We start from the raw sequence: 27,558 nt of genomic DNA, 5'->3' as shown, positions 1-27,558 counted from the left end.
ACGGGAATCAAATTCAAAGTGCTGATGTTGACCTATAAAGCCTTAAATGGCTCAGGACCGCAATACTTCAAGGACCGCCTCTCGCCAAATAAACCGCCCCAGACTCTGCGTTCAGCATATGAGGCCCTCCTTTGCATGCCTCTTCCACAAGACATCCAGAGGGTGGCAACACGAGAACAGGGCCTTCTCTGCAGTGGCTCCTCATCTGTTATATATGGGGAAGGTCTGGCACCTTCATTATATATTTTTAGATGCCAGTCAAAAATGTTCCTCTTCAACCTGGCCTTTGGCTGATTAATATTCTACGGGTTTTTAAATGTGTTTGTGGGAGCAGGGATTAGAATCATAGAATCTTAGAACTGAAGAGTTGGAAGGGACCCCAGGGGTCATCTAGTCCAACCCCATGCAAGACAGGAATTTCAGCTAAAGCATCCATGTCAGATGGCCATTCACCCTCTGATTAAAAACCTCCAAGGAAGGAGATTGTTTTGTTTTGTTTTCTATTTGTGCTTTTATCCTGTATTTTGTGAACTGCCCTGGCATCTTCAGAAGAAGGGGGAGGTATACAAATTTAAGAAACAAGAATAAGAGCAAATAATCCATATCGCTTTCTCCTTTATGCAAGAGCCTTGCTTCTTTTCTTGCTGCATTTATGCTTTCAATAAAACGGGGGGGGGGGGGGAGCACACAGTTACTTGACCTATATCTTTATCTCCTCCTGCCTTAAAGCATCTATATTTAGTTTGTGGTTAAGAATGTTTTTTTCCTGCGTAAAGGTCAGACCTCACACATCTAGGGAGGGGGCAAGGAAGAAAGAAAGAAACCTGCTTCTTGTTAAAAAGCAGGCAGGTGCATTTGCCGAAATGAAGGGGGGGTCGCAGAAGAGGGGAGGTTTCTCATCTCTGAGCTGCCAGCTGCAATGGAGCAAAAAAACACAAAACTCTGTCCCACTCAGCTTGCTTGGTGCTCTGTTGAAAACAAGTCAAAGAATCCCTCTCCTTTCTCATTGCAAACAATTGCATTTGCACTGAACCACAATTGCAGAGAGGCATGAAACTCCTACAGGGAATTATGCCGTGGAATCCATTCCCTTGGTCTGCAGACACATTTCATATATATATATATTCATTCACTTTAAAATTTTCATGCATCCTGTCAATAGCATTGTTTGTCTCAGTTCACATGCCCTGGATGCTGTTGCACAAGACCAAACATGCAAACACTAAAAAAAAAATGTATCTCACCAACACTGCACCATGGTTTGTGTAGTCCGCTAGCTTATTTCGCCCTGCATCATGGGTTCTGTAGTCTTCGGTGAGCAAAGGCCATTAGTACATTCATATTAGAACTTCAAGCAAAATATCTCGGCTTGAAAGTTGTACTATCATTCCACGGCAAAAGTCTGTCTGGTTATTTTGCTGATGGAAGCGCCACAGGTTGCTAAAAATCTGCCAGGGGTTATGAAATACAAGCGGGAGAAATGCAATTACACTCTGGCCCTGCTTTCAGACTTCTCACTGAGGCCTCTGGGTGAGAACAGGATGCTGGACTAGATGGGCTTGATCCAGCTGTCAGGCTCCATATTGTCGTCGCTCTATGCTGCCAACCAGTGTAGGCAGAAGCCAGCCAACTAGCCGGGTCTCAGGGGGGTACTGGCCTGGAGGGTCCAGTCCAGTCCCAAGGTCAGGAGTATCTCAGTTCATGTAATCAGATGATCCAGGGGTCAAGAAAGTCGAGGGTCCAAGATCACGAGAAACATGAAGCAGCAAGGTCTGGCCAGGAACAACGAATGCTGTTTCCAACAACTAACTGAGGCCCCAAACCCTGCTTAAGAAACCTGGAGCCAGCTGGTTCTCATCAGGATCAAGAAGGCTGATCAGCAGCAGGTGGAGTCACTTCGCCTTCTGCTCCTTCAGGCTGCTGCTCAACAGGTGAAGCCGACTCCTGGCCAATGACACATATATCAAAGCAGCAGAACAGCAGAACTGTATCTGAATAGTGACGGGGTCTTCTTCTTTGGCGATCACTCGTAGCCGAGTAAGATTGTCTTCCATAAACACGGTTTTAACAATGAGTCCGTAAGTGACTGTGGAGGCCAATTCTAGACCCACACTTCCTACCACAGTGGGGACATTGGTTTCTGGGCAGGAGTTGATCACGGTGTGGATTTGCCAAGCGTGCCTTCCTCTTAGTGTGTTTCTCCCTTTCGTCCTGAGTTTGAGTGTCTTCAAAGCCCATGACACCTTTGGTAAAGGCTGCTCTCCAACTGGAGCGCTCGCAGGCAAGTGTTTCCTAATTGTTGGTGTTTATACTACATTTGTAAAAAAATTGCCTTGAGACAGTCTTTAAACCTCCTTTGTTGACCACCAGCAGTGATGTGGTAGAGAGGGGGAGGCAGCACTTCCTTGAGGGAGGAGCTCCAAAATTGGGGTGCCACTACCAAGAAGGCCCTGAATTTGGAACACCAACCCTCAGCGCCAACATCTTGAATTGGGCTTGGTAGCTCACAGCCAGACAGTGCAGAGCTTTGAGTTGTGGTGCTCCATGTTCCCCTTGAATCGCCCTGTTGAGCAGCTGGGCAGGTACACTAGCTGCAGTGGCGGACGTTCAGCTTTCAAATTTCAGCTAAAATTGGCACACTCACCCTGCCTCTTGCCTTCCATTCTACATCACTGTTGTGGCACCCCCTCTTGGCTTGGCACTCAATGTGGCAAACCGGTCATGCTCCTCTAAATCCGCCTCTGCTAGCTGCACTTTTAAGACTGTCTTCAAGGGTTGCCCCCATGCAGAGTGCATTGCAGCAGTCCAGCCATGAGGTCATTAGAGCATGGCTTACTGAGGCCAGGTTGCACCACTCAACGAATCAGCCACAGCTAAAAAGACCCTGTGCCTCCAGTGAGAAGATTGAGATCAGATTGAGAAGAACCCACAAGCTATGTACCTGTTCCTTCAGGTTGCGTGCGACTCCATCGAGGATAGGCAACCTCTATAAATGCTGGATTCGAGAACCATCGAGCCATAGCATTTCAATCATACTAAGATTCAGCTCCAGTTTATGGGGCTCCATGATGACTGCAGATGGTGACGCAGCCACGAAATTAAAAGACGCCTGCTTCTTGGGAGAAAAGCAATGACAAACCTAGACAGCATCTTAAAAAGTAGAGACATCACCTTGCCAACAAAGGTCCGTATAGTAAAAGCTATGGTTTTCCCAGTAGTGATGTATGGAAGTGAGAGCTGGACCATAAAGAAGGCTGATCGCCGAAGAATTGATGCTTTTGAATTCTGGTGCTGGAGGAGACTCTTGAGAGTCCCATGGACTGCAAGAAGATCAAACCTCTCCGTTCCGAAGGAAATCAGCCCTGAGTGCTCACTGGAAGGACAGATCCTCAAGCTGAGGCTCCAAGACTTTGGCCACCTCATGAGAAGACTCCCTGGAAAAGACCCTGATGTTGGGAAAGATGGAGGGCACAAGGAGAAGGGGACGACAGAGGACAAGATGGTTGGACAGTGTTCTCGAAGCTACTAACATGAGTTTGACCAAACTGCGGGAGGCAGTGGAAGACAGGAGTGCCTGGCGTGCTCTGGTCCAGGAGGTCACGAAGAGGCGGACACGACTAAACTACTAAACAACAACAACAACATCCAGCTAAAGGGTCTCGAAATCAAGCTTTCCAGGAACGGTTGAGGGAGTTGGACAAGTTTAGCTTGGAAATGAGGAGGCTGAGTGGAGATATGATAACTGTCTTCAAAGATCTTAAGGGTTGTTCCACGGAAGATGGAGCAAGCTTGTTTTCTCCAGCTCTGTAAGAGAGGATCTGAACCAATGGCTTCAAGCTACAAGAAAGGAGATTCTGATTAAACACCAGGAAGAACTTTCTGACAGTGAGAGCTCTTTGACAGTGGAGCGGTCTCCCTCGGGAAGTTGCAGACTCTTTTTCCATGGAGGTTTTTAAGCAGAGTTTGGATGGACATCTGTCTTGGATGCTTTAGTTGAGATTCCTGCATTGCAGGGGGTTGGACTAGATGACCCTCATAGTACCTTCCCTCAAAGCAGTTTATGAAAACTAAAACAATAAAGTCAAGAGTCAAAAAGCAAGCATACTTAGAGGCACATGAAGATTGTTGATAGCACTTTGCCCCCAAATCCTGAGATGAAAGCTCCCAGTGCTATCATTTAGGTAAAGGTAAAGGGACTCCTGACCATTAGGTCCAGTCGTGGCTGACTCTGGGGTTGCGGAGCTCATATCATTTTATTGGCTGAGGGAGCCGGAGTACAGTTTCTGGGTCATGTGGCCAGCATGACTAAGCCGCTTCTGGCGAACCAGAGCAGCGCACGGAAACGGCGTTTACCTTCCCGCCAGAGTAGTACCTATTTATCTACTTGCACTTTGTGCTTTCGAACTGCTAGGTTGGCAGGAGCAGGGACCGAGCAACGGGAGCTCACCCCGTCACGGGGATTCAAACCGCCGACCTTCTGATCAGCAAGCCCTAGGCTCTGTGGTTTCATTTACTTGCTATCATTTACTTATTGATTAAATTTGTATACCAACCTGCATCTGTAGATCTTAGGGGGGTTCCCAAGATGCAAGAACAAAAACACAAAATGCACAATAAAAACAAGAGCAAAAGAAGCAACAACCACAAACCAATACACACACACACACACACACAAGCACCCTGCTGCCACAAGCATGTTTAAAAGGGTGTGATTCATTCATGACAACAGGGTGACTATTCCATTGGTTGGCCCACTCCAAAATTTGCAAAAAACAAAACAAAAACCACTTGCGAGTGTGAACTGCAGTATGTGTGTTGGGCAAGTGGGGCATTGAGTTTTGTGGCTAGAACTTTAAGACCAGAGAAGAATGGCAAACCAAGTTGATGGACTACGCTGAAATGGCAAAATTAACCGGGGAGCTCAGAAACCAAGAAGACAAGAACTTTAAGAAAGAATGGGAAAAGTTTATGATTTATTTACGAAACCTCTGTAAGCAGGTTAAAACACTGGCAGGATTTTAACCACACTTTTAAAGTAACAGAAAGTATGGATAATTTAGGAGGAAATTTAAGGACTATTTGAATAAATATTGTAATATAAAAAATTAGAAACTACTTGAAAGAAACAAATAGGCCTAGGATTAAACTAAGTTATAATTAAGTAAATGGGATTTAGAATATTAAGAAAAGTGAGTAAGATGGAATATAATAGGAAATTGTTTTAGTTTAATAATGATATTGGAAAGTTGTTACTTTTAATTACAAGGAAACTCAGAAGGGAGGGACTAGAGGAAGTCAACCAAGATGTTTAAAAGGTTGGATTTGTAAAGAATTAACTTTGTTGTTATTGTTTATCTGTTTATTGTTCCTTTTTTCTTCTTTCGTTCATTGATGTATTTTTCTTTTTCTTTGTTTTTGTGTGTCATTCTGCTTTGTGGCTTTTGTTATAATTGTGGAAAATCTAATAAATTTAAAAAAGAAGAAGAAAGAAAGTATGGATAATTTAGAAGGATAAAAATTTGGATAAGTAAGGCTGCACTTTGCCTCCCAGGATCCTTCAGTACATGCTCTGGTACACCCCCCCATATTATTATTATTATTTAAGTCCAAGGCCTGACACTGAGGTCCCTAGGCTTTGTCTGAAGGCAGCTCTGCTTACCTTACCCTGAAATGTTCCAAGTTCCTTGAAAGCATCCGGACTGGAAGCAGGACAGGGATCAGAACAACAAGGAAGGCGCACAAAGTGAGCTCGATTTGCAGAACAGCTGCCAAGCTGCACACGGAAATGCAGGCACACACTGGCATTCCTTGCATCCTCATTCCGGAACATTTCTGTTCAGCAGAGTGTGCAAAAAAAGTAAAAAAAAAAGTGGATCCAATTCTTTGGAAAGCTGCAGAGAGAAACTGGAATGCAGCCCATTTTGTGCTTTTGTGTGTTTGTGTTTGTGTGTGTGAAGAGACAAAGAGAGAGGGAGGGGGAGGCCCAGTATCATTCGGATGTGAGGTGGGGGGGGCACAATGCTCTGCTATTTTCAGCAGAATCAATCAAAGGTTCGGTTTATTGGGGATTCCCAATAAAGCAGCCAAGCCTGTTTTCCCCCTGGCTGACCTGCTGTGATCCTCATGCCATGTCTGGCTGCAGCAGCTGTGGATGTGACCAGGAAGCTGCATGCACGCACATGCACACATTGAGAGATTCACCCCGCTGTGACCTTGCAAGCATTCACCCCATTTGCCCTTCCCTGTTCCCACCATCTGGCCACCGGGAGAAGCGCTAATTGACTCCAAAGGATGGGATTTAGGCAGACAGAAGGAGGTAGCAGCTGAGGGACCAGGAATGCCTTGCAACCTGAAGGCCTGATCCGAGCAAGGTTGGAGTTGAAGGGTGCTCAACCCACAGAAGGTGCTGGGTTCAATTCCTAATGGCAGCTCCAGGTAAGGGCGAGGAATGTCCCTTTTCTGAAATCTCGGAGGACTGCTGCCAGTCAGACAATGCTGAGCTGAACGGAGCAATGGTCAGACTCGTTTTTAATTTCTACTGATTCAGATACCACCTACTAGGGTCTCATCCTGCGTACCAGATGGAGCTGGTAGACAGCTGCCCTGGACACAGAACTGACCTGCGCCTCCATGGACAGCTGGGCTTTCAAGGTCAGCACCAAGACTTTGAATTGTGCTCGGAAACGTACTGGGAGCCAGTATAGGTCTTTCAGGACCGGAGTTATGTGGTCTCGGCAGCTGCTCCAAGTCACCAGTCTAGCTGCCACATTCTGAATTAGTTGTAGTTTCTGGGTCACCTTCAAAGGTAGCCCCACAAAGAGCGCATTGCAGTAGTCCAAGCGAGAGATAACTAGAGCATGCACCACTTTGGCCAGACAGTCTGTGGGCAGAGAGGGTCTCATCCTGCATACCAGATGGAGCTGGTAGACCACTGCCCTGGACACAGAACTGACCTGCGCCTCCATGGACAGCTGTGAGTCCAGAATGACTCCCAGGCTGTGCACCTGGTCCTTCAGGGGCACAGTTGCCCCATTCAGGACCAGGGTGTCCTCCACACCTGCCTTCCCCCTGTCCCCCCAAAACAGTGCTTCTGTCTTGTCAGGATTCAACCTGACCTGATGGCCCTTGATCCCTTCCAACCCTACAATTCTACCTTTCTATGATTCGCCCCTTGCCTCCGTAAAGGGGAGAAAACTATGCATGTTCATCTCAGCCACAGTTAAGCAACCAGAGTATGGTCCTCATACAGCTGACACGAGATCTGCACCTGCAGACCCATCTTCTGTTTATTTCACTGCTAGGTGCCTTGGACCAAGGAGAAGGCAGTGGGGAACGACCATCCGCTCTAGTGAGCCTGATCCACCTGCAGGCCCCAGCTGCATCTCCTGGCGGGCAACTGGGACCCGGGCAAGGTGAAATCGAGCCCAGGCTTGTGGCTGGCTGGTGGCGATGTTGCAGGGATGTTTTCGCACTAATACCAAGAGCAAAACAAGAATTATATCTGCTGTTGTGAGTCAAACTGAGAATCTGTTTGTGCGACAAGCACGGCTTGAGGCAGGAAGAGAAACTGTGGGGCTTAGTCAAGACAAACGTTGGTTGCAGACGCTTGCAAGGGGCCGGGGAGTTTGGCCTCGGTTCTACCCTGCGACGGTCTCTTTACTCCTTTGTTCAAATGTGCTTATTTGTTTATGTATCTCTTCCCATCACCCACCCAAGCGCTCGGTGCAGAGCGATATTTTCAGAAAACAGCTTTGCATATTGAATATCACAGATGCACATAACTCATTTGCAGGGCCTGTTAACAGTGGCGGGAGAATTGCACAACAGCTAGAAAGTTGATAGTGGCTCTAGGCGCCGTGATGATGTGATGTGGTCGAAGTCTGTGGGAACCCAGGTTCAGTTCTCCAGGAACTTTATTTGGGAAAACACTAGAGAGAGAGAGAGAGAGAGAGAGAGAGAGAGAGAGAGAGAGAGAGAGTTTTACATAACGAATTTGAACTCAAACATTAAACATCAACATCATCATTTAGGATTCCCTGATTCCATCAACTCCCCTCCACCCTTCCACGGTTACCATTATCGATCTTTTTTTCAACTGCCTTCCTTATTTTCTCTAATTTTCTCTAATCCTTTTTTACCATAGTTCTTTGTATATTACAAGCATTACTCAAATCCTTCCAAAGTTTTTAGTTGTTTGCAGTGTTCTCCTAAGCACCGTATTTTTCCGTGTATAAGACTAGGGTTTTTTTACCCAAAAATTAGGTTTACAATTGGGGCTCGTCTTATACACGGGTAGTGCTGAGGGGTGTTTTCTTAATTTGGACTCCCCCAAAATAGGGGGCATCTTATACATGGTGGCGTCTTATAGAGGGGAAAATACAGTATGTTGTAAACTTTCCCCATTCCTTCTTAAAGTTCTTCTCTTCTTGGTTTCTGATTTTCCAGGTCAATTTCACCATTTCGGCACAGTCCATCATCTTCATCAGCCATTCGTCTCTGGTCGGAACTTTATCATCTTTCCATCTCTGGGCCAGTAGTAATATTAATAATAATTTTTATTTATATCCCGCCCTCCCCAGCTCAGAGCAGCTAACAACAGTAAAACGATAAAACATTCTAAAATCATTTCATTATAAAATTAACTCACACTGCTGTTGTCATATTCGGGAAAACTCTTGAACCTGCCACCATTTTGCAGCCTAGCCATCCTTGCAGGCTTGTGCAGAGAGAGCTGTGGAGGGAAACCATGTTTGCCACCCTGAGCAACTTGGAAAAGGGATGGGATAAAAACAGTTGGGTAGCTTTATGTACAGAAATAAAGGTCCCCCCCCTTTCCTTTTACTGTGTACACTCTTAGAACAACAAACACTTATTGCGGTGTAACCAGTTGCTGGAAACCACAGGAGGCGAGAGTCGTTGTACTGGTATACCTCGCAGAGGAGCCTAAGGTCCACAAATAACAACACTTTGGAGGTCCCGAGCCTCAAGGTTAGATTGGTTTCAACTAGGGCCAGGGCCTTTTCAGTCTGACCTTTATGTTTCCCTCCCCTTAGAGTCTTGATTTATCAGCTACTTTAAAATGAGACTGCATTTTAAATTGCTTTTTAAATTGGTTCCCCCCTCTCTCTTTCCCCCCTATTATGTTTTTACTGTGATTTCATTGGTGTTAGCCGCCCTGAGTCTGGCTCTGGCCGGGGAGGGGGGTACAAATAATAACAACAACAACAACAACAACAACAACAACAACAACAACAACAACTTGAACCTTGCTTGTGGGTTCCCCGTGGATATCTGGTTGGCCACTGTGAATAAAGGATGCTGGACTAAGTAGGCCATTGACCTGATCCAACAAGACTCTCACTATTTTCTCATCCAAGTTGCAGGTATCGGTGCTTCCAAAAACCAGTTTGCTGATGTTCTGGACATGACAAACAGTTGACATCATGTTTTCAAGATCTGGCTGGCTGGGAATATGGAGGTAGAAGCACAGCCATCCTAGCGAGTAGCCATCAATAGCCTCTCCTCCTCCATGAATTTGTCCAATCTTCTTTTTAAGTTGGTGGCCATCATTGCCTCCTGGGGGAGGGAGTTTGAAATATACTCAGAGTCGCAAAGTGATTTCATGCTCTTTATTCAGCTCATAGTGGTGCATTTCGACGAGCCACCACTGAGGGCTGTGGCGAAAAGTGCCCCTTCAGCTGTTCCATTATTGTTTTGTATGGAACAGTAGCAACGTCTTCAGGCGCAAGGAGAGCCCGGGCGATTTCAAACGTCTCCTCTCCGCAGACGCTGAAGAATATTGCCCTCTTCTTGGAGTCTTCTTCATCGGTGACCCCTTTGGCTTCTAGGAGGAAGATGAAATGGGAGGCGTACGCTTCCCAGTCTCCAGATGCTGGGTTGAACGGCGAGAAGCTGCTGTCGGTTGCCATTCTGAGTTCCTTGTGTCCCGGAGCTGAAGCCTGGATACACGGTGCGAGGCAGCGGTGCGGCAGGTGGCGGTGCTGCGGTGCTGTGTGTGGCCGTCAGCTCAGCGGGATCCCACCTTCGTCGCCAGTGAAATATACTCAGAGTCGCAAAGTGATTTCATGCTCTTTATTCAGCTCATAGTGGTGAGGAGGAATGAATGAAAGTCCCCTCAAAGTATCTGCTTTATATACATTATTTACACAATGGGCTGCACATGATTGGCTAATTCCGGAATTCTACTGTAAGCCAATCAGGTTGTGGATTCACTTCTATCTGGAGCATGATTGGGTGGTTCCTGACAACCAATCATACTGCTGCATTGTTCTAGGACCAATCAGACTGCTGCATTCTGAATCCTATTGAACTCAGTACATAACAGAGTTCCATAGTTTAACTCTGCGCTCCATGAAGAAGTCTTTCCTTTAATCTGTCCTGGATCTTCCAGACTTCAGATTCATTGGATGTCCGCAAGTTCTAGTGTTAGGAGAGAAACTGCTGCCAGTTAAGGATAAATAATATTAAGCTAATACTAATACTAAGACCAACGATCTGATTCAGTGGAGGGCAGCTGACGATATGTTTGGGTGTTCTAGAAAACTTTTTGATCTCACAATACAATGAGTATTGTTTAGACTTTCCCCATCCAAAAACTGCCGAAGTGTATCTGTACAGGAAACAGATGAACAGCGCTCCCAGGGGATCAAAGGACAGAGAGAAGCGAAAGAAAGAAAGAAAGAAAGAAAGAAAGAAAGAAAGAAAGAAAGAAAGAAAGAAAGAAAGAAAATGAATATATACCGGTAATAAATCTCCAGAAAGGGGAAACAATTATTTGCATGACTGTTACATTTTTATTCCTGCCCTTTGCACAATGGGAGAACTCATTGCCACATCATCATCATCATTCTTTATTATGGTCCAGAGACCCAACATATCGTTACAAAGCAATACACAATTCATACAGCCTACCTCCAGGTTAAACAAGCATTTTGTTCAGAATATAGGGATCATTGGTTCTTGCAACCTCCGATAAAAACTTGGCCACTGCTAATGTTCTAGCGTTTGTCCGGTCTTCCAATAGGAACCTGACATAGTGAGCCTCTGATTTTCCCGGGAAAGGAACCAGCAAGGGTAGTATCAGTTCAGCCCTGGCTTGCTCATATTTTGCACAGTGCAACAAAATATGTTTTATGGAATCGATGTCTTGAGCACACGAGCTAAGTCTGTCCTGGTAAGGAACTCCTCTCAACCTGACATCCAACACTGCAGAAGGAAAGATGTTGAGTCTGGCTTTGGTGAAAAGCCTTCGATAGTTTGGTACTGTCAGGTTTTTAATGTAAGATGTTAACTTAAAGACATGCCCATATTGTACTCCTACTGCCAGCGGACTACAGACTGCGTGTGATCGAGATTGCAAGTCACTGTCTGCATTGCCACAAGAAGATGTGAAGACCACTAGAATGGTATTTGAAAGACAAGCAAGAGCTGGAACAAAATGTTGCAGCGTGGAGTGATGCTGTTCAGGCAGCCTGCCGTCTTACAAGATGCTGCACTCCAGTCTCTCTCCCAGGGCAAATCTCAAAGCTGTCCAGCAACCATGAATGCAGTTTCCCCTGTCCTAAGGCATTTCACAATTAGAAGCAAATCCAGAAATAAGAATGGGGGAGGGGAATAAATAAACAAAACTAATAAATGCATATTTTTTTGCAGCCACTGGGCAGTATGCTTCAGGTTCTATGGGAAACCTTTCTAGCCAGCCCTGATGGGGCAACTTCTGGAGTTTCCCTTCTCTGATTTCTTGGACGCCATGATCAAGCCTGGAATGATCCTCAGGAACGTTGAGGAGCCACTGGAGAAGGTAAATGACCCTTGGGAAGAGGAGACGTTCTCTGGGCTGGATTCCATAGGAGGTTCCAAGTCGCCTCATTAGTCATCGCCAGAAGGCAGAGCCCTGGCCTGGCTTCCCGATTGGCCAGACTGACTGCTGTGACCCTGTGCTTTGGAGAACACTGAGTTAGCTTTCGTTAGGGATGACCTCGTTGCAATGGCATCATTCTCCGACGCCCAGAATAGATGCGAGTGAAGGCCAGAGGTGAGGTTCTGAACTCGTTGGCCCGAATATGAGACCAAACTGATTTTATGCCAGAGGGGGATTTTTCATTTTCATTAATTTTCAATATATTAACAAACATGCAACCAGTTACAGCTCCCCACCCGTAACAACCCCAGATATGTCCAGCTGTAATAGCAATAATAAAATAAAACATTAACTCAAGAGCTAGTAATTTAGAAAGCGTCGTTCCCGTGCGTCTCGGTTTGGTTTCTAAGCATGTTCTTCCTTTGCTACAAATGAAATAAAAGCGGACCACATTTTGTAAAAGTTTTGTAGATTCTTATGTTGTCTTCTTTCTCATGAAATCATAGAAATGTAGAATTGGAAGGGATCCTAAGGGTCATCTAGTCCAACCCCCAGCAGTGCACTTTTTTTGTAGAACCCAGCCCTGTCTTTAGCATATACGCCGCCAGGGTGCAAAGATTTGCCCAGCATCCCCAAATTTAGTTTAGCCCCCAAATTAACTTTTATTGTGCTTGTGTCAGACACCATGCTTACGCCTTATCTCTTGTTGTGAATGACAAGCGCCATCATTGAGTCTGACAAGCGCTGTTAAACCCTAGGCTGACCTATGCTGGAATCCTGGCTCAGCGCTACCTGCAACGGTGCAGGGAGCTAGTCGAACCAGAGCCTATGCAGCCAATCATTTTCTGTAATCCATAAAGTTGTGGCCTAAATTTTGCCAAAAACCAAAACCAAAATTTGAGTCAAATGTGAATTTATTTAGGGGGGAGGTTTCTGGGTCTGAACACGCAAATGTGCGCACAAAGTCGAAAGTCCTTTAGTGAAACAGTAGATATACATTTCAGTAATACCTAGGTATATATGAATTTTGTTTTTCTAGCTTGATCAAAATTATTTATTATTTCATAACAGGTAGATAGTTAAGAGCTTAGGCGGCTTCAGTGGAGGGCGCCTTGTGCCCCCCAGAATTCAGTGCCTGGGTGCCCTGCACCCCTTGCACCCCTGGGTAAAGAACTGAGACACCACTCAAACTTTTGGGAAGTGGAGATTCCAGCACCCTCTTCAATGCAAGGTGGTGTTGTTGTTGTTTAGTTGTTTAGTCGTGTCCGACTCTTCGTGACCCCATGGACCAGAGCACGCCAGGCACTTCTGTCCTCCACTGCCTCCCGCAGTTTGGTCAGACTCATGTTTGTAGCTTCGAAGACACTATCCAACCATCTCGTCCTCTGTCGTCCCCTTCTCCTTGCGCCCTCCATCTTTCCCAACATCAGGGTCTTTTCCAGGGAGTCTTCTCTTCTCATGAGGTGGCCAAAGTATTGGAGCCTCAGCTTCAGGATCTGTCCTTCCAGTGAGCACTCAGGGCTGATTTCCTTCAGAATGGAGAGGTTTGATCTTCTTGCAGTCCATGGGACTCTCAAGAGTCTCCTCCAGCACCATAATTCAAAAGCATCAATTCTTCGACGATCAGCCTTCTTTATGGTCCATACATCACTTCCATACATCACTACTGGGAAAACCATAGCTTTTACTATACGGACCTTTGTTGGCAAGGTGATGTCTCTACTTTTTAAGATGCTGTCTAGGTTGGTCATTGCTTTCCTCCAAAGAAGCAGACGTCTCTTAATTTCGTGGCTGCTGTCACCATCTGCAGTGATCATGGAACCCAAGAAAGTAAAATCTCTTATGCAAGGTGGTAGCTTACTTTAAAAGTTGACTTGGGGAAAAACAAGCTCATCGAGCCGTTCTGTTCATGCTCATTTGCCAGGAACTCAGCCCTGCCTGGCCCTCAAACCTGGGGTGTCCTAGAGGAGGAGCAGGAGAGGCAAGACTCCCCAAAGCATGCACACACACACACACACACACACTGCCAGGGGCCCTGAATAGCCACTAGATCCAAGCCCCAGGGCTGGAGGTCTCCACCCCAGATATCTGGCAGTCCACTGTGAGAAGTCCACTCACCTTTTCCCAGTGAGTGGCGTTGTGGCCAGGCTTGGGGGGCAGAGGGTTGCCGCCTCCTTTCAGTGTCATGCTGGCTGTGTTGTTGTTGTCCCTTGCGGGACAGCCCCAGCCAATCAGGTATCAGTGTGGGCGTGGCCGTGGGCGATTTAAGTGCGGTGTGGCCGGCCGGCACCCTCTCTCTCACCCATCACCAGATCACCCAACCCACCCACCCTCTTTTCATGCTTTGCTCAGATATGACCTTGCTATGGACAATTTGTCGGCCGCCGTGTTGTTGGCAATTTTCCCACTTGGCAAATTGGCACCGGCCATGGTGGTTCTCGCCTACCTAGTAGCAATCGTCACAACTTTTGTGAGGTTAGGCATTGGGTAAGGCTTTGTTTGGTTGGAGGGGAGATTGTAGCCTTCGCCTGCCCCTCCTCAGTACGGGTACCCTGTTAAAGGGATCCATGGTGCGAATCCTGTCCAAAGCCTGGGCATGGGGACCCTTCGAGGTGGTGCCACTATCTGATGCAAGTCATAAGGCACCCCCTATTGGTGGTTTTCCCTTCTGTGGATTCCCTGCAGATGGGCAGGAGTCAAGATATAGCCTGGCTTCACCCCAATGCCTAAGCCAAACTGCTCACATCTGTAATCAATCAGGTTGTGGCCTATTTGAACCCATAAACCAAAATACTTTGTGTTCGTTTTCTTTATTGTTCTCCTGGGAACTTTGTGGTCCAGTAGAACTGAAGGAGCATCTTCACCCCCATCGTTCTGCCCGGACACTGAGGTCCAGCGCCGAGGGCCTTCTGGAGGTTCCCTCCCTGCAAGAAGCAAAGCTACAGGGAACCAGGCAGAGGGCCTTCTCGGTGGTGGCAGCCGCCCTGTGGAACACCCTCCCACCAGATGTCAAAGAGAACAACAACTACCAAACTTTTAGAAGACATCTGAAGGCAGCCCTGTTTAGGGAAGCTTTTAATGATTAACAGACCACTGTATTTTAATACTTTGTTGGAAGCCACCCAGAGTGGCTGGGGAAACCCAACCAGATGGGTGGGGTATAAATAATAAATTATTATTATTATTATTATTATTATTATTATTATTATTATTATTTTAAATGATATTTATTCAGAGTTTCAAAAGTACAAGAAAAAGGACAAAAAATGAGAAAAAAGGAACAAATACATCACAAAAAAGGAAAAAAAGACAAATCCCATATTACATCTTTTCATTTGCTTAATTCTTTGACCTCCTCACACCTCCCTTTTTGTATTCTAATTTAATTCGTTGTTTCAGCAAATTCTTTCCGTCTTTCTCAATTCTTATTTAGATAGTCTAACCTATTAGTTGACTCAACGAGTCCTTTCCATCTTTTGACATATTCTGTCATTCAATTTACCTTGATTTATTTAAACTTGTCTTACCATAAAAAGAAAACCTTAATGTTCAAAATTTAAAACATATTTATACATAACTCCTTATATCCTTTCTACTAAAGCCAGATAATTCCATTCCAGCATTTTCCCTAATATTTCATTAGTTTTACACTAATTCCAAAAATAAAAAGAAAAATTTTCCTTATATAGGCTTTTAAAAAATTTTTTTGTCCAACGTCCCTTCTTCCTGGTCTCGGGTTATGTCAGTCCTTACTGTCCATTCCATCCAGTCCATCAACCTGGTGATCTTATGTCCGAGGCCCTTAAGTCTCTTCTATGCCTCTTCTGCAGATTTTCTTCTTCTTGTTTATGCTTACACTTTTCCTTATCTTTCGTTGGTTTCTTTCTTAATTTCTTCCCTTTCTCCTTGAGGAGTAGGTCTCTGGGGGATTCCAACCGATAGTTATATCCATCTTCCTTCATCAGACTAGCCCATTCCCCACAGTCCCACTCCCCGCCATCATCATTATAATCCAAAAAGTAACTATCCAAAAAATAGTTGTCAGCATATTTCCAAGTCCTCCCAAAGTTAAGAGCCTCCTTAACTCCAGGCTCTCCCAGGCCCACTCCAAATTCAATCTTCCAAAACAGCGGCTTGTACTCCTGCAGGGCTTCGGATCTCTCCATTTGTGTTGCTTGGGGTGCGATCGCAGCCTCCTCCATCTTCATCTGCCCTTGCACTTGCCCAGTCGAACCAATTTCCTGAGTTGGTCGCTGCATAATTTCTATGTTTCCTATTAATCCATATTCACTGGCTACAGCAGTCATCAAGTCCAACTTCTCCTTCATCAAACCCGTCTTCTCATGCAACTGCTCCAGCAAAGCATTTATCTTGCAAAAAGCAGACACCAAAACTTCCTCCCCACACATTTCTATTCAAGGTCAAACGGCTGGTCCCACGATCCCAATCTCGCAGCTGTGAGGTCACCAAGTAAACTGCAGCAACAAATTGACAAGCTCCCTCTAGGGGACACAATTTCTATTTGTATCCATCTTTTTAAAACATGTCCAACAAAAGAAAGTTACTTTCAATTTTCAATTTTCAAATACTTTGTTTCTTTAAAATGCAGAAGGCAGCATTGAAGTCAGTTTGGTTCTCTTTTTTAACTATCTGTCAAAATGCTCCACGTACAATCAATGGACGTCTCCGGCAATTTCTGTCCTGACACCCCGTTCCCAGGTTTGAGACGATGGAAACTTATTTTCCTTTACTCCCTCTCCTGCAGGCTTAAACAGTCAGATTCCCCCCCCCCCTTTTCACCTGCTTCCAAGGGGGTTTTATTAGTTGTAAATGCAGGAAATTCCAACCTTTAAAAACAACTTTCCAGGCTATTAGATTGTAAGGTTTTTGCTTCAGTCTATTTACAAAAAGCGGGAGGCGGACTTCCTGTTTTGAACCTTCCCACTTCGGAGCCTAATTCAAGTATTTCTTGATCCAATTTTCCGTTTTTACTCACGGGTACTTGTTTAGAATCCAATTGTCAACAGGAAAAAGTCAGCGCTCTCCGGCGATGGCTGTGCGACTTCCCTCCATGAAAGTAGCAATCAGTTCGCAGCACTGCGCTGCTCACCCCACTTCGCTCCGGAGCCCCAAATTGGGGTTCCCCGCGAGTAGGGGAGGCGCTCCTAGTGCTCTGCCGAACCCCACATTCCCAGGCTCCCTCCGCCTGGGATTTCTAGCGGGTCCCCACCTTCGCCACGGTGGGCAATTTCCACGGAGCCCGTTCCCCCGAACGGAGGAACTCCGCCATTTGCCGATGGCGCTAACCCGGAAGTCTATTATTATTATTATTATTATTATTATTATTATTATTATTATTATGGCTTGGGTGTCTTGGCACACAACAGGACACTGGACTTAATGGGCGATTGGGCTGATCCAGCTAGACTCTTGTTCTTGTGGAAGGCTTTAATAGACAAGAGATAGAATCCTATAACTGTAGAGCAGAAGGGATTGCCAAGGGTCATCTAGTCCACCTCCTGCAAGAATCCTTGGCAGATGACCATTCAACTTCTGCTTAAAAACTTCCAAGGGATGAGAGTCCACTCCCAAGGGACTCAATTCCACTGTTGAACAGCTCTTACCATCAAAAAGCTATTCCTATTGTCCAAGTATCTAGATCAGCCTTTCTCCACCTGTGGGTCCCCAGATGTTGTTGAACTACAACTCCCATCACCCCTAGCTAGCAAGGCCAGAGCTCAGGGATGATGGGAGTTGCAGTCCAACAACATCTGGGGACCCACAGGCTGAGAACCGCTGATCTAGATAGATAGACCATTCATCTCCCCAAAAATTGCAAAACCACAGTGAAACATCACACATGACAACTTCCCTATGCAGGGCTGCCTTGAGATGTCTTCTGAAAATCAGATGGTTTTTTATTTCCTTGACATCGGATGGGAGGGTGTTCCACATATAATAATAATGTATTCTTCTATGTTTCCATTATTATTTTGGGAGGAGGGTTAATAGAGAAAGTCGGTTTAGATCAGCATCAGCAAAAACCTGACGCACAGGACACATTTCTGCACCAACTGTACCAATCTGATTGCAACGAATTTAAACGAGAGGCCGTGACCACAGCCGTGCAACTCAAGCCATAGTCAAAGCCAGCATAACTGTACTTTGTCATCTGTCTAATAAACCACCACAGTTCTGGTGGAATGGAAATCACACACAGTCGAGAAACAGAGCTCCTATTTGCTGTTCAAGATTATTTCCATAAACACTCATCCCTTTTCAGGAGCACAGAAAACAGCAGAGCCTTCTCTTGGCTCATCCCCCCCCCCCCGCAAAAAAACCGCAGACTTCAATGGGAATCCCCACATATAATTGATATGTAAATACTGCAAGCGAATTGCGAGAAATTTCAGAAGCCCACGCCTTTCCTGGGCACTTTTGAAGATAAATCAGATAAAACCAGTATGTACCAAATGTTCTCCCATTTTGATTTTCAGACGAAAAGTCGCCTTTTGTGGTGACGTTGTAAATAACATTTGCTTTTCTTTCACTCCTGTTTTCTTCTATTGTTTTCTTGATCTGCCGCAGCTGTTTCCCCCATTTTTGTAATTCCTGCTCCTTCTACCTGGCTGTAGACAATCAGGGAACACATTCACAGGAATGTGTGTTATTGGGTTCTTGTTGTTTTTATTTTGATTATGGTTTTTGTGGTTTTATATTTTGATTTTACTCTGTAAACTGCCCTGAGGCCTGCAGGTATAGGGTGGAATATAAACTCAACAACAACAACAATAACAACAACAACAGAAGGGGGGGGTTAGGTCTGGGTTATCAGAAAGACCACATTCCCTCATACGAAAGTGTCTGGGCTCAGAGATATTCAGGGAAGCCCTTTCTCTCTGTTCCACCTCCCTCACAGCCCTGCTTGGTAGTGACATGGGACAGAGCCTTCTCGGTGGCTGCTCCCAGACACTTTCTGCTGAAGGAAGTTAACCTGCCTCCCTCCTTGATGTTGTTTTGCCAGCAATTGACGACATCCTTGTTCCAACAAGCCTTTGGGAACTGACAGCTTTTAAGGAAAGAGCTAGTGCTGCCATATTTTTATTTTATTTATCTTTATGTTTTAATAGAGCTTATAGATCTCATTTTATGTGTGCGTAAATTAATGCTAGGGACGCAGGTGGTGCTGTGGGTTAAACCAAAGAGCCTAGGCCTTGCCGATCAGAAGGTCGGCGGTTCGAATCCCCCAACGGGGTGAGCTCCCGTTGCTCGGTCCCTGCTCCTGCCAACCTAGCAGTTCGAAAGCACGTCAAAGTGCAAGTAGATAAATAGGTAGCGCTCTGGCGGGAAGGTAAATGGCGTTTCTGTGCGCTGCTCTGGTTCGCCAGAAGCGGCTTAGTCCTGCTGGCCACATGACCCGGAAGCTGTACGCCGGCTCCCTCGGCCAGTAAAGTGAGATGAGCGCTGCAACCCCAGAGTCGGCCACAACTGGACCTAATGGTCAGGGGTCCCTTTACCTTTAAATTAATGCTAAACTGTTTTTAATGATTGCTCCCCGCCCCCAACCTTTTCCAGCTGTTTCAGTTTTAGCTGTAATCCACCTTGGGTTAACTAATAATAAGAATAATTAGATAATAATAATACTTTTGAGACTCAGAAGCCAGTCGAGGCCAAACACAGAGGGCAAAGGATGCCAATGGAGAGGAAGTCTAATACTTCTGTGTAACAGTCACATGGGTGATTCCAGCCAATCTGGGAGCAGGAGGCCACATAATGAGCATGATGATATCACAGTGTCCATCAGATTTGGCGATCTGGTGACATCACAGAAGACAAACAAAATGGTGGGTTTCCCATTGAGGCATCTGGTTGGCCACTGTGAGAAGAGGATGTTGGACTGGATGGGCCATTGGCCTGATTCAGCTGTCTCTTCTAATGTTCTTACTGTATTACCACCTAAAATGGTACATACCGTAGAGGTCTTTTATAGCTACCCAACAATCCTGTGAATTACCTTTTGAACACAACATTTGTTGTTGTTTAGTCGTTTAGTAGTGTCCGACTCTTCGTGACCCCATGGACCAGAGCACGCCAGGCACTTCTGTCTTCCACTGCCTCCCGCAGTTTGGTCAAACTCATGCTGGTATCTTCAAGAACACTGTCCAACCATCTCATCCTCTGTTGTCCCCTTCTCCTTGTGCCCTCCATCTTTCCTAGCATCAGGGTCTTTTCCAGGGAGTCTTCTCTTCTCATGAGGTGGCCAAAGTCTTGGAGCCTCAGCTTCGGGATCTGTCCTTCCAGTGAGCACTCAGGGCTGATTTCCTTCAGAATGGAGAGGTTTGATCTTCTTGCAGTCCATGGGACTCTCAAGAGTCTCCTCCAGCACCATAATTCAAAAGCATCAATTCTTCGGCGATCAGCCTTCTTTATGGTCCAGCTCTCACTTCCATACATCCTATTGTCTTTGTCCATGGAGTTTTCTTGGCAGGGATACTGGAGTGGCTTGCCGGTTCCTGCTCCAGGTGGATCACATTTGGTCAAAACTCTCCACTATGACCTGTCCATCTTGGGTGGCCCTGCACGGCATAGCTCATAGCTTCTCTGAGTTATTCAAGCCCCTTCGTCATGGCAAGGCAGTGATCCATGAAGGAGGAACGCAACATTACTTCATATCTTACCCTAACCTGAACCTCCATAGACCTTGCCACGTAACAAGGCACCATCCAACCGCCTTAGGGACACCATTCCAGATTTATGTAGGGTGTACTCCTTAGCCTTTTCTTCTCCTGAAGACATCCCACAAGGCAGTGGAAGCTTAGCAGCAGAGTTTTCCTTCTCCTAGATGGGCTCCCTTCCCAGGTGGATGAGCCCCATCTGCCCCTCACTTCCCTCTACAGCACTTGCAGAAACTGCCTTCTTGACCATGGGACTCACTCTTGGTCTTGTCCGCTGAATCTTCTGGAGCCTATCTTCACATGTATCAGAAGTCCCCAACTCATTGAGGGTTTGAGAGCCATTGGGTGCCCTCATGTGATTTAGCTGGCCAGTCAAAGCCATTCCCTAGGTGTGGTCATTGTCGCATGCTGACATCTTCTAGGAGCTGAGTGAAGGGTGGGGTACCAAAGGCGGACAACTACTCCAGAAGGAGTGCTGTGCCCCCCCCCACCAGAGGTGCTACCCATCCCTAACAGCCATACACCCCAGTGAGCTTCATGGCCAAGGGGGAACTGAACCCTAGTCTCTCCCAGGTTCTAGTCCAGGGATAGCAACCTAAGGCCCATGGGCCGGATGTGGCCCAATCGCCTTCTCAATCCGGCCCACGGACCGTCCGGGAATCCACGTGTTTTTACATGAGTAGAATGTGTCCTTTTATTTAAAATCATCTCTGGGTTATTTGTGGGGCATAAGAATTTGTTCATCCCCCCCCCCCCAGTATAGTCCAGCCCACCACATGGTCTGAGGTATGGTGGACCGGCTCACGGCTGAAGAAGGTTGCTGATCCCTGTCCTAGTCTAACACAGGGTCTAAAGTTTTCCAGAGGACAGTACTTTCTGCGGTGCTGGGTAAGGCTGAATGGGCACACCCACCCATCCAAATAAAATTTCACAGTAATATTTCATCCCTGGCAGCTGATGGGCTGTAATTTTTATGCCCCACTTTCCAGAGGGGAGCAGAAAATTGGCAACCTGACAGAAGGCTGGGCAGTTAGCTACAGATTCAGATCTTGGGAGCTGTCTGCGGAGGGAGGGATATTTTTTGGGGGGTCATTGGAATGATAGCAAAGTGGTGAGCCTGCTTTACCTGCAAGGCCCACCTGTGGATATTTGCAGATACTTAACAAGCAACCCCTCCCCAATATGTTGTTCTAGGTAGCAATGAACTCATGTCCAAAACCAAATAATAATAATAATAATAATAATACATATTGTCAGGGTTAGATTAGATTACCCTTGGGGTATCTTCAAACTCTACTATTCTGTGACAGATTTTGGTTTCCAGTTTCATTTTCCCATGCTGGGTGGGCCTCCTGGGATCACCCTGAATTCTGAGCATGTTCCCCAAGCCTTGTGCATCTTCTCCTTGCTTTGAGCCCCCCTTGCATTCAGTAGACGCTGACAAGTTTGCGGGCCCATGCGCTAAACCCTGTCTGTGGTCCTATTACTCCAAATGATGAGACAAGAGACCAGAGTATGGGTTCAAATTGGCCACAACTTTATTGAGCTTCAGAAGTGGGAAACTTGGCACAGGCCTTGGCAGGTAACCCTCTCAGCCCGTCTGGGTGAGGATATGCAGGCAGATGAGGTCCAGTGAGAGGGGAATGCAAAGCGCAAACTTACACAGCATGCCCTTCCACCGACCTCGTCCTGGGAGTTTGACCTACATGCCACCGCTCTAGGGCCAGGGACTCCCGGTTTTTGCCCTTTAATGGGCCCTGCACGCGCCGCCGCATGGGGAGGGAGCATGAATGCACCCCCCGACTTGATGTTAGAATAAAGGATACCTTGCCAAGGCCTAAAATCACCAGCCGAGGCCCTAAGGGCCTCGCCACCAAGTCCCACAACTGAGGACCAATCAAACCCTGTAGTCTACTGTTATGTACTGAGTTGAATAGGATCCAAAATGCAGCAGTCTGATTGGTCCTAGAACAATAGGATCCAAAATGCAGCAGTCTGATTGGTCCCAGAAGAATAGGATTCAGAATGCAGCAGTCTGATTGGTCCTAGAACAATAGGATCCAAAATGCAGCAGTCTGATTGGTCCCAGAAGAATAGGATTCAGAATGTAGCAGTCTGATTGGTCCTAGAACAATAGGATCCAAAATGCAGCAGTCTGATTGGTCCTAGAACAATAGAATTCAGAATGCAGCAGTATGACTGGTCTGCAGGAGACACCCAATCCAGCTCCAGATGGAAGTGAATCCACAACCTGATTGGCCTACAGGAGAATTCCGGAATTAGCCAATCACGTGCAGCCCATTGTGTAAATAATGTATATAAAGCAGATACTTTGAGGGGACATTCATTCCTCCTCACCACTATGAGCTGAATAAAGAGCACGAAATCCACTCTCGACTCCGAGTATATTTCATCTACCCAGTCCCTAAGGACTTGTCGCAAGTCGTGCAGCCAGAGGTCATTACCCAGTGGGGTCAGGTGCTCTCCATCCTCCCGGAATAGGTCAACCTTATCTGCCCTGATGCTGGGATGTGGGATAGAGAACCCGCCAATTTGCCGCATGGTTTTGCGCATGGTCCTGTTGATTTTTTCCACAGCATAATTGATGTGAGAGGGATTGGAACCCCCCCCCCAGCTCATGTCCCAAACCAAATAATAATAATAATAATAATAATAATAATAATAATAATAATAATACATATTGTCAGGGTTGGATTAGATTACCCTTGGGGTATCTTCAAACTCTACGATTCTGTGACAGGTTTCGGTTTCCAGTTTCATTTTCCCATGCTGGGCGGGCCTCCTGGGGTCACCCTGAATTCTGAGCATGTTCTCCAACCCTTGTGCATCTTCTCCTGCTTTGAGTCCCCCTTGCATTCAGTAGACGCTGACTAGTTTATTGGGTTATGGGAGCAAATGAAAGAGGCTGGACGCAGAGCTCTAAACGAGGGACAAGGAGCAAGGGGGTATGCAGGGAAGTTGGAGAAACGAGGTGGTAGACTGTGAAGCAGACTCAGTGAGCCAGGGCAGGAGGGAGTGGGGTTGGGTGTGGGGAGGAGTGTCGGTAGATGATTCACAGATCATGGCCCAGAGCAGGGTCCCGTGAACGCTGAGCCAAAAAGGCGGAGAAGGATTCAGGAAGAGGGTAATTGGAGCCAATGATGAAATCTAAGCACATCACACAGATTAGTTTCAGTTGCATAATGAATTCCAGTTGAAGAATTTGATCTGCATGGGACTTGGACGCTCTTTTTGCAGAAGAGGGTGTCTGACATTGGAGTGCCTTTCAGGATAAGGCCCATAACTCATCGGGAGAGCAGGCAGGTTGCATGCAGAATACCTCAGGTTCAATCCTGGTCATATCTCCAATTGTTCTTCTTCAAGCGATCAGGTAGCTGTTGATGGCAAAGCTGAACGACAACTCTTCAATGAGACCTTCGAGCTGTGAACCGGCTGCTTTGAGGGAACTTTGAGGGGACTAGTTAAACTACGGAACTCACTCCCACAAGATGTTGTGGTGGCCACCAAACAATGTGAATGGCTTCAAAAAAGGACTGGACCAATTTGTGGAGAACAGGAGCTACTAACTGCCATGAGCCATGACCTTTAAAGCTCTAAACGGCCTCCGCCCAGTATACCTGAAGGAGCGTCTCCACCCCCATCGTTCTACCCGGACACTGAGGTCCAGCTCCGAGGGCCTTCTGGCGGTTCCCTCCCTGTGAGAAGTGAGGCTACAGGGAACCAGGCAGAGGGCCTTCTCGGTGGTGGCACCCGCCCTGTGGAACGCCCTTCCTTCAGATGTCAAAGAGAACAACAACTACCAGACTTTTAGAAGACATCTGAAGGCAGCCCTGTTTAGGGAAGCTTTTAATGTTTGATGTATTACAGTATTTTAATATTTTTTGGGAAGCCGCCCAGAGTGGCTGGGGAAGCCCAGCCAGATGGGCGGGGTATAAATAAAAAATGATGATGATGATGATGATGATGATGAGCCACCATATTCAGTCATAATATACCCGTTGCTGGAAAGGGCAGGATGGGAGAATCCTGTTGCTCTGAGGCCTACATCAAAACTGCCTTATACAGAGTCAGACCAATGCTCCACTTAGCTCCGTATCCTCTAGCTCAGACACTCTACCGCTGAACTTTCCCCGTGTTCATCTTGGAGGATGCTGGACTAGATGAGCCACTGACCCTATCCAGCAGGATCTCCTTACATTCTTACAGAATAAGTAGGTGATGATGTCTTCATTACAGAGGTGCATTCCTGCTGGTTTACTAGAGAGAGCGGGAGGCTTGTTTTGTTTTTCCCTCCTCACATCAGCATCTGAGTCACCCTCTTGACCAAGCCGACTAAACTCTTGCTGGAGACGTCTGTTAGCCCTAACAGTCTGAGCAGCAAGCCCATCTCTTCTGGTACTCTGCAAGTCACAGATAACGAGGAGGAAGCGAAGGGAACTTGACACCGAGGTGGAAATGATGAGCGTTTGGATCCAACAGGGACTGAATAATGCACGAAGGCTAAGCAGATCCCTGCCCTTGATGGATCAGGCCAAGGGTTCATCTGATCTAGTGTCTGGATTCCAGCTGTGCTCAGCCCAGGTGGCTTGGAGAAACCCACAAGTCCCCCGTCGTTTCACCCAGTGCCTGGTACTTGCAGGTACACAGCCGCTGCTCCTGGAAGCTCCATCTCACCACCCTGAACCCATAAATAGATGATGAAGAAGAAGAGTTTGGATTTGATATCCCGTTTTATCACTACCCGAAGGAGCCTCAAAGTGGCTCACAATCTCCTTTCCCTTTCTCCCCCACAACAAACACTCTGTGAGGTGAGTGGGGCTGAGAGAAGTGTGACTAGCCCAAGGTCACCCAGCGGCTGCATGTGGAGGAGCAGGGAAGCGAACCCGGTTCACCAGATTACAAGTCCACTGCTCTTAACCACTACACCACTGCTGGCTCTCATGTATCCTCCATGAATTTTAATCCAGGTCTGCAATGTGATTGAGGCTCCCAACCTGAGAGTATACAAGCCAGCATTAACTGGGGTTTCCCCACACCCCATGCAACTGTCTTTTTTTATTTAATAAAGTTTATACATTGCTCAATTGTTGTTGTTCTTGTTTTTTTTTTAAAAAAAAACCAAAGCGGTTTCCGAAAAAAGATTTTAAAAATAAAATTATCAATAAGGAGTAACAACGGATATTCAAGACTTTCAAAAAGTTAAAATAACAGTAGACTAAAAACAGATGAAAACTCACATTCACTTTCTAAACTTCTGGGTAGGTTTGTCTAAATACAAATGTTTTTCGCAGGTAAAGGGACCGAGAGGGCTCTGCCTGCTGAATTAAGGGAGAGGTTCTGCTGCTGAAACTCTGGCAACTCTCACTAACAGAATTTTAATTCAGAGTTCCCAAAGGTGTGTGTGTGTGTTGGGGGGGGGGAATAGCATCAAACAGCCACGGGGACATTTAAAAAAACACTGGGGCTCTCCCTGGTAAATAGCTTATGTAAACATGATTAGGATCTGGTTGTAAGGGAGGTGGCTGGATTGTAGCAGGGCTAAGTAAACCCATTGCATAAACAAAGGCAAAGATCGGATGGGACTCAAATGTTATGAAATGGTTCACAGCTGAGAAGTTAATCATTGTGTGCGTTAATTAGCAAGCCTGAGAGGGTGGCAAAGGAGGCTGCAATACGATTCACGTTTACCTAGAAGTCAGTTCCACTGGACTCAGAGCTCCTGTTCTGGAGAAACATGCCAGGGTCATAGCTGTCAAGCGTCCCTTATTTGGCGGGACAGTCCCTTATCCCAGCACCATGTCCCGCTGCTGTCCCTTATTGATGAGGCTTCGTTTGGCTGCTGGCTGGGCTTTCTGCCTTTGGCTCGGAGGGGCTCAGAAGCTAAACATACCTGTGCCCGGAAAATCCCTTATTTTGGCTGCTGATCCCTTATTTTCGAGGCTGCTGGTCCCTTATTTTCAAATCTGTAAGTTGACAGCTATGGCCAGGGTTCGCCTCCAAACTCTCTGTGTAGGGTGGGAGGTGGAGATCGAGATGAAGTCCGTTAGCAATAGGGACAGCGAGGGGTCGTTTCTGGGGAAACCGATTTACCCGTTAAGGGCTGTGCCTGGTTTCGAAAGACCTTTCTTCGCCGCAAGCATCTTCTAGGCATTTGTGATGGACTTTAGGCTCGCTTACCATGAGTTAAATCAAAGGTCAGCCGGAACGGATATGTTCTGTTGCTGCCCCTCCTTCCGTAGAAAAGATTCGGGTTTCCTATATGTCTGAGAGAGGACGTTGCTGCAACAGGCTTTCACCACAGGGAGAAGTGGAGTTTGTTGGCTTACAAGTGTTATGACATAAAGTACCTGGTGATGCAACACGCAAAAGAGGACACTGGAACATGCAGATAAATATCTGTTATGACTATCTTGATCTTATGCATGTTTGCAGGCTGGCAGTGACGTTCCCTGGAGTGTATTGTGGGCAGAATTGTAGGCCAATGCCACAATCCTGTACAACATGTTTCCTTGGAACAATATTTCAGAATAATGTCCAGTGCTGGCCCAAGACCTTTTGCTACCTGAGTCCCCCTCTCTCTCTCTCTCCCTCCCTTCACAATCCATGTACAAAAGCCAATACTATATAGTGGGCACCATCCTCTGTTATGCTCAAGAGACGCTGGCTAGATTAGGGCAAGCCATGTGATATATAAGATGCCTCCCCATTGCTGTCTGCCCTGCAGCATCTGCCGCCTGAAGCAGCTGCCTTGGGAAGGCCTTGGGCAGAATTTCATAGCAGTCTATTTCCCATTTTTCCGGGGTTGTCCAGCTCTCCACATTGCTTTGAAAATTAAAGCCCTCATGAAAATTCAGCAGCATTTTAGTGTGAATTCCCCCCTGCATGATCCGAATCCCTGCAATGCAGGAATTTTTTTCCCAACCTGGGGCTCAAACCCACAAACTTGAGATTAAGGGTCTCTACTGCTTTACTGACTGAGCT

At 46.4% G+C, this 27,558-nt stretch overlaps 1 long non-coding RNA gene across 1 annotated transcript; it reads left to right on the top strand.

The window, feature by feature from the left end:
• Nucleotides 1–8,667: 8,667 nt before the first annotated feature.
• On the top strand, nt 8,668–25,609 carry LOC310762300. The gene is made up of 3 exons (XR_014547940.1): nt 8,668–8,792; nt 11,674–11,821; nt 23,941–25,609. It is a non-coding gene; the product is annotated as an uncharacterized lncRNA (long non-coding RNA).
• The last annotated feature ends 1,949 nt before the right edge of the window (nt 25,610–27,558 follow it).

Source organism: Podarcis filfolensis (assembly GCF_964270895.1).
Source record: "Podarcis filfolensis genome assembly, chromosome: 5".
Taxonomy (NCBI): Eukaryota; Metazoa; Chordata; class Lepidosauria; order Squamata; family Lacertidae; genus Podarcis; species Podarcis filfolensis.
Note: the sequence above shows the minus strand (reverse complement) of the source record. Positions and strands in the feature narration are given on the sequence as shown.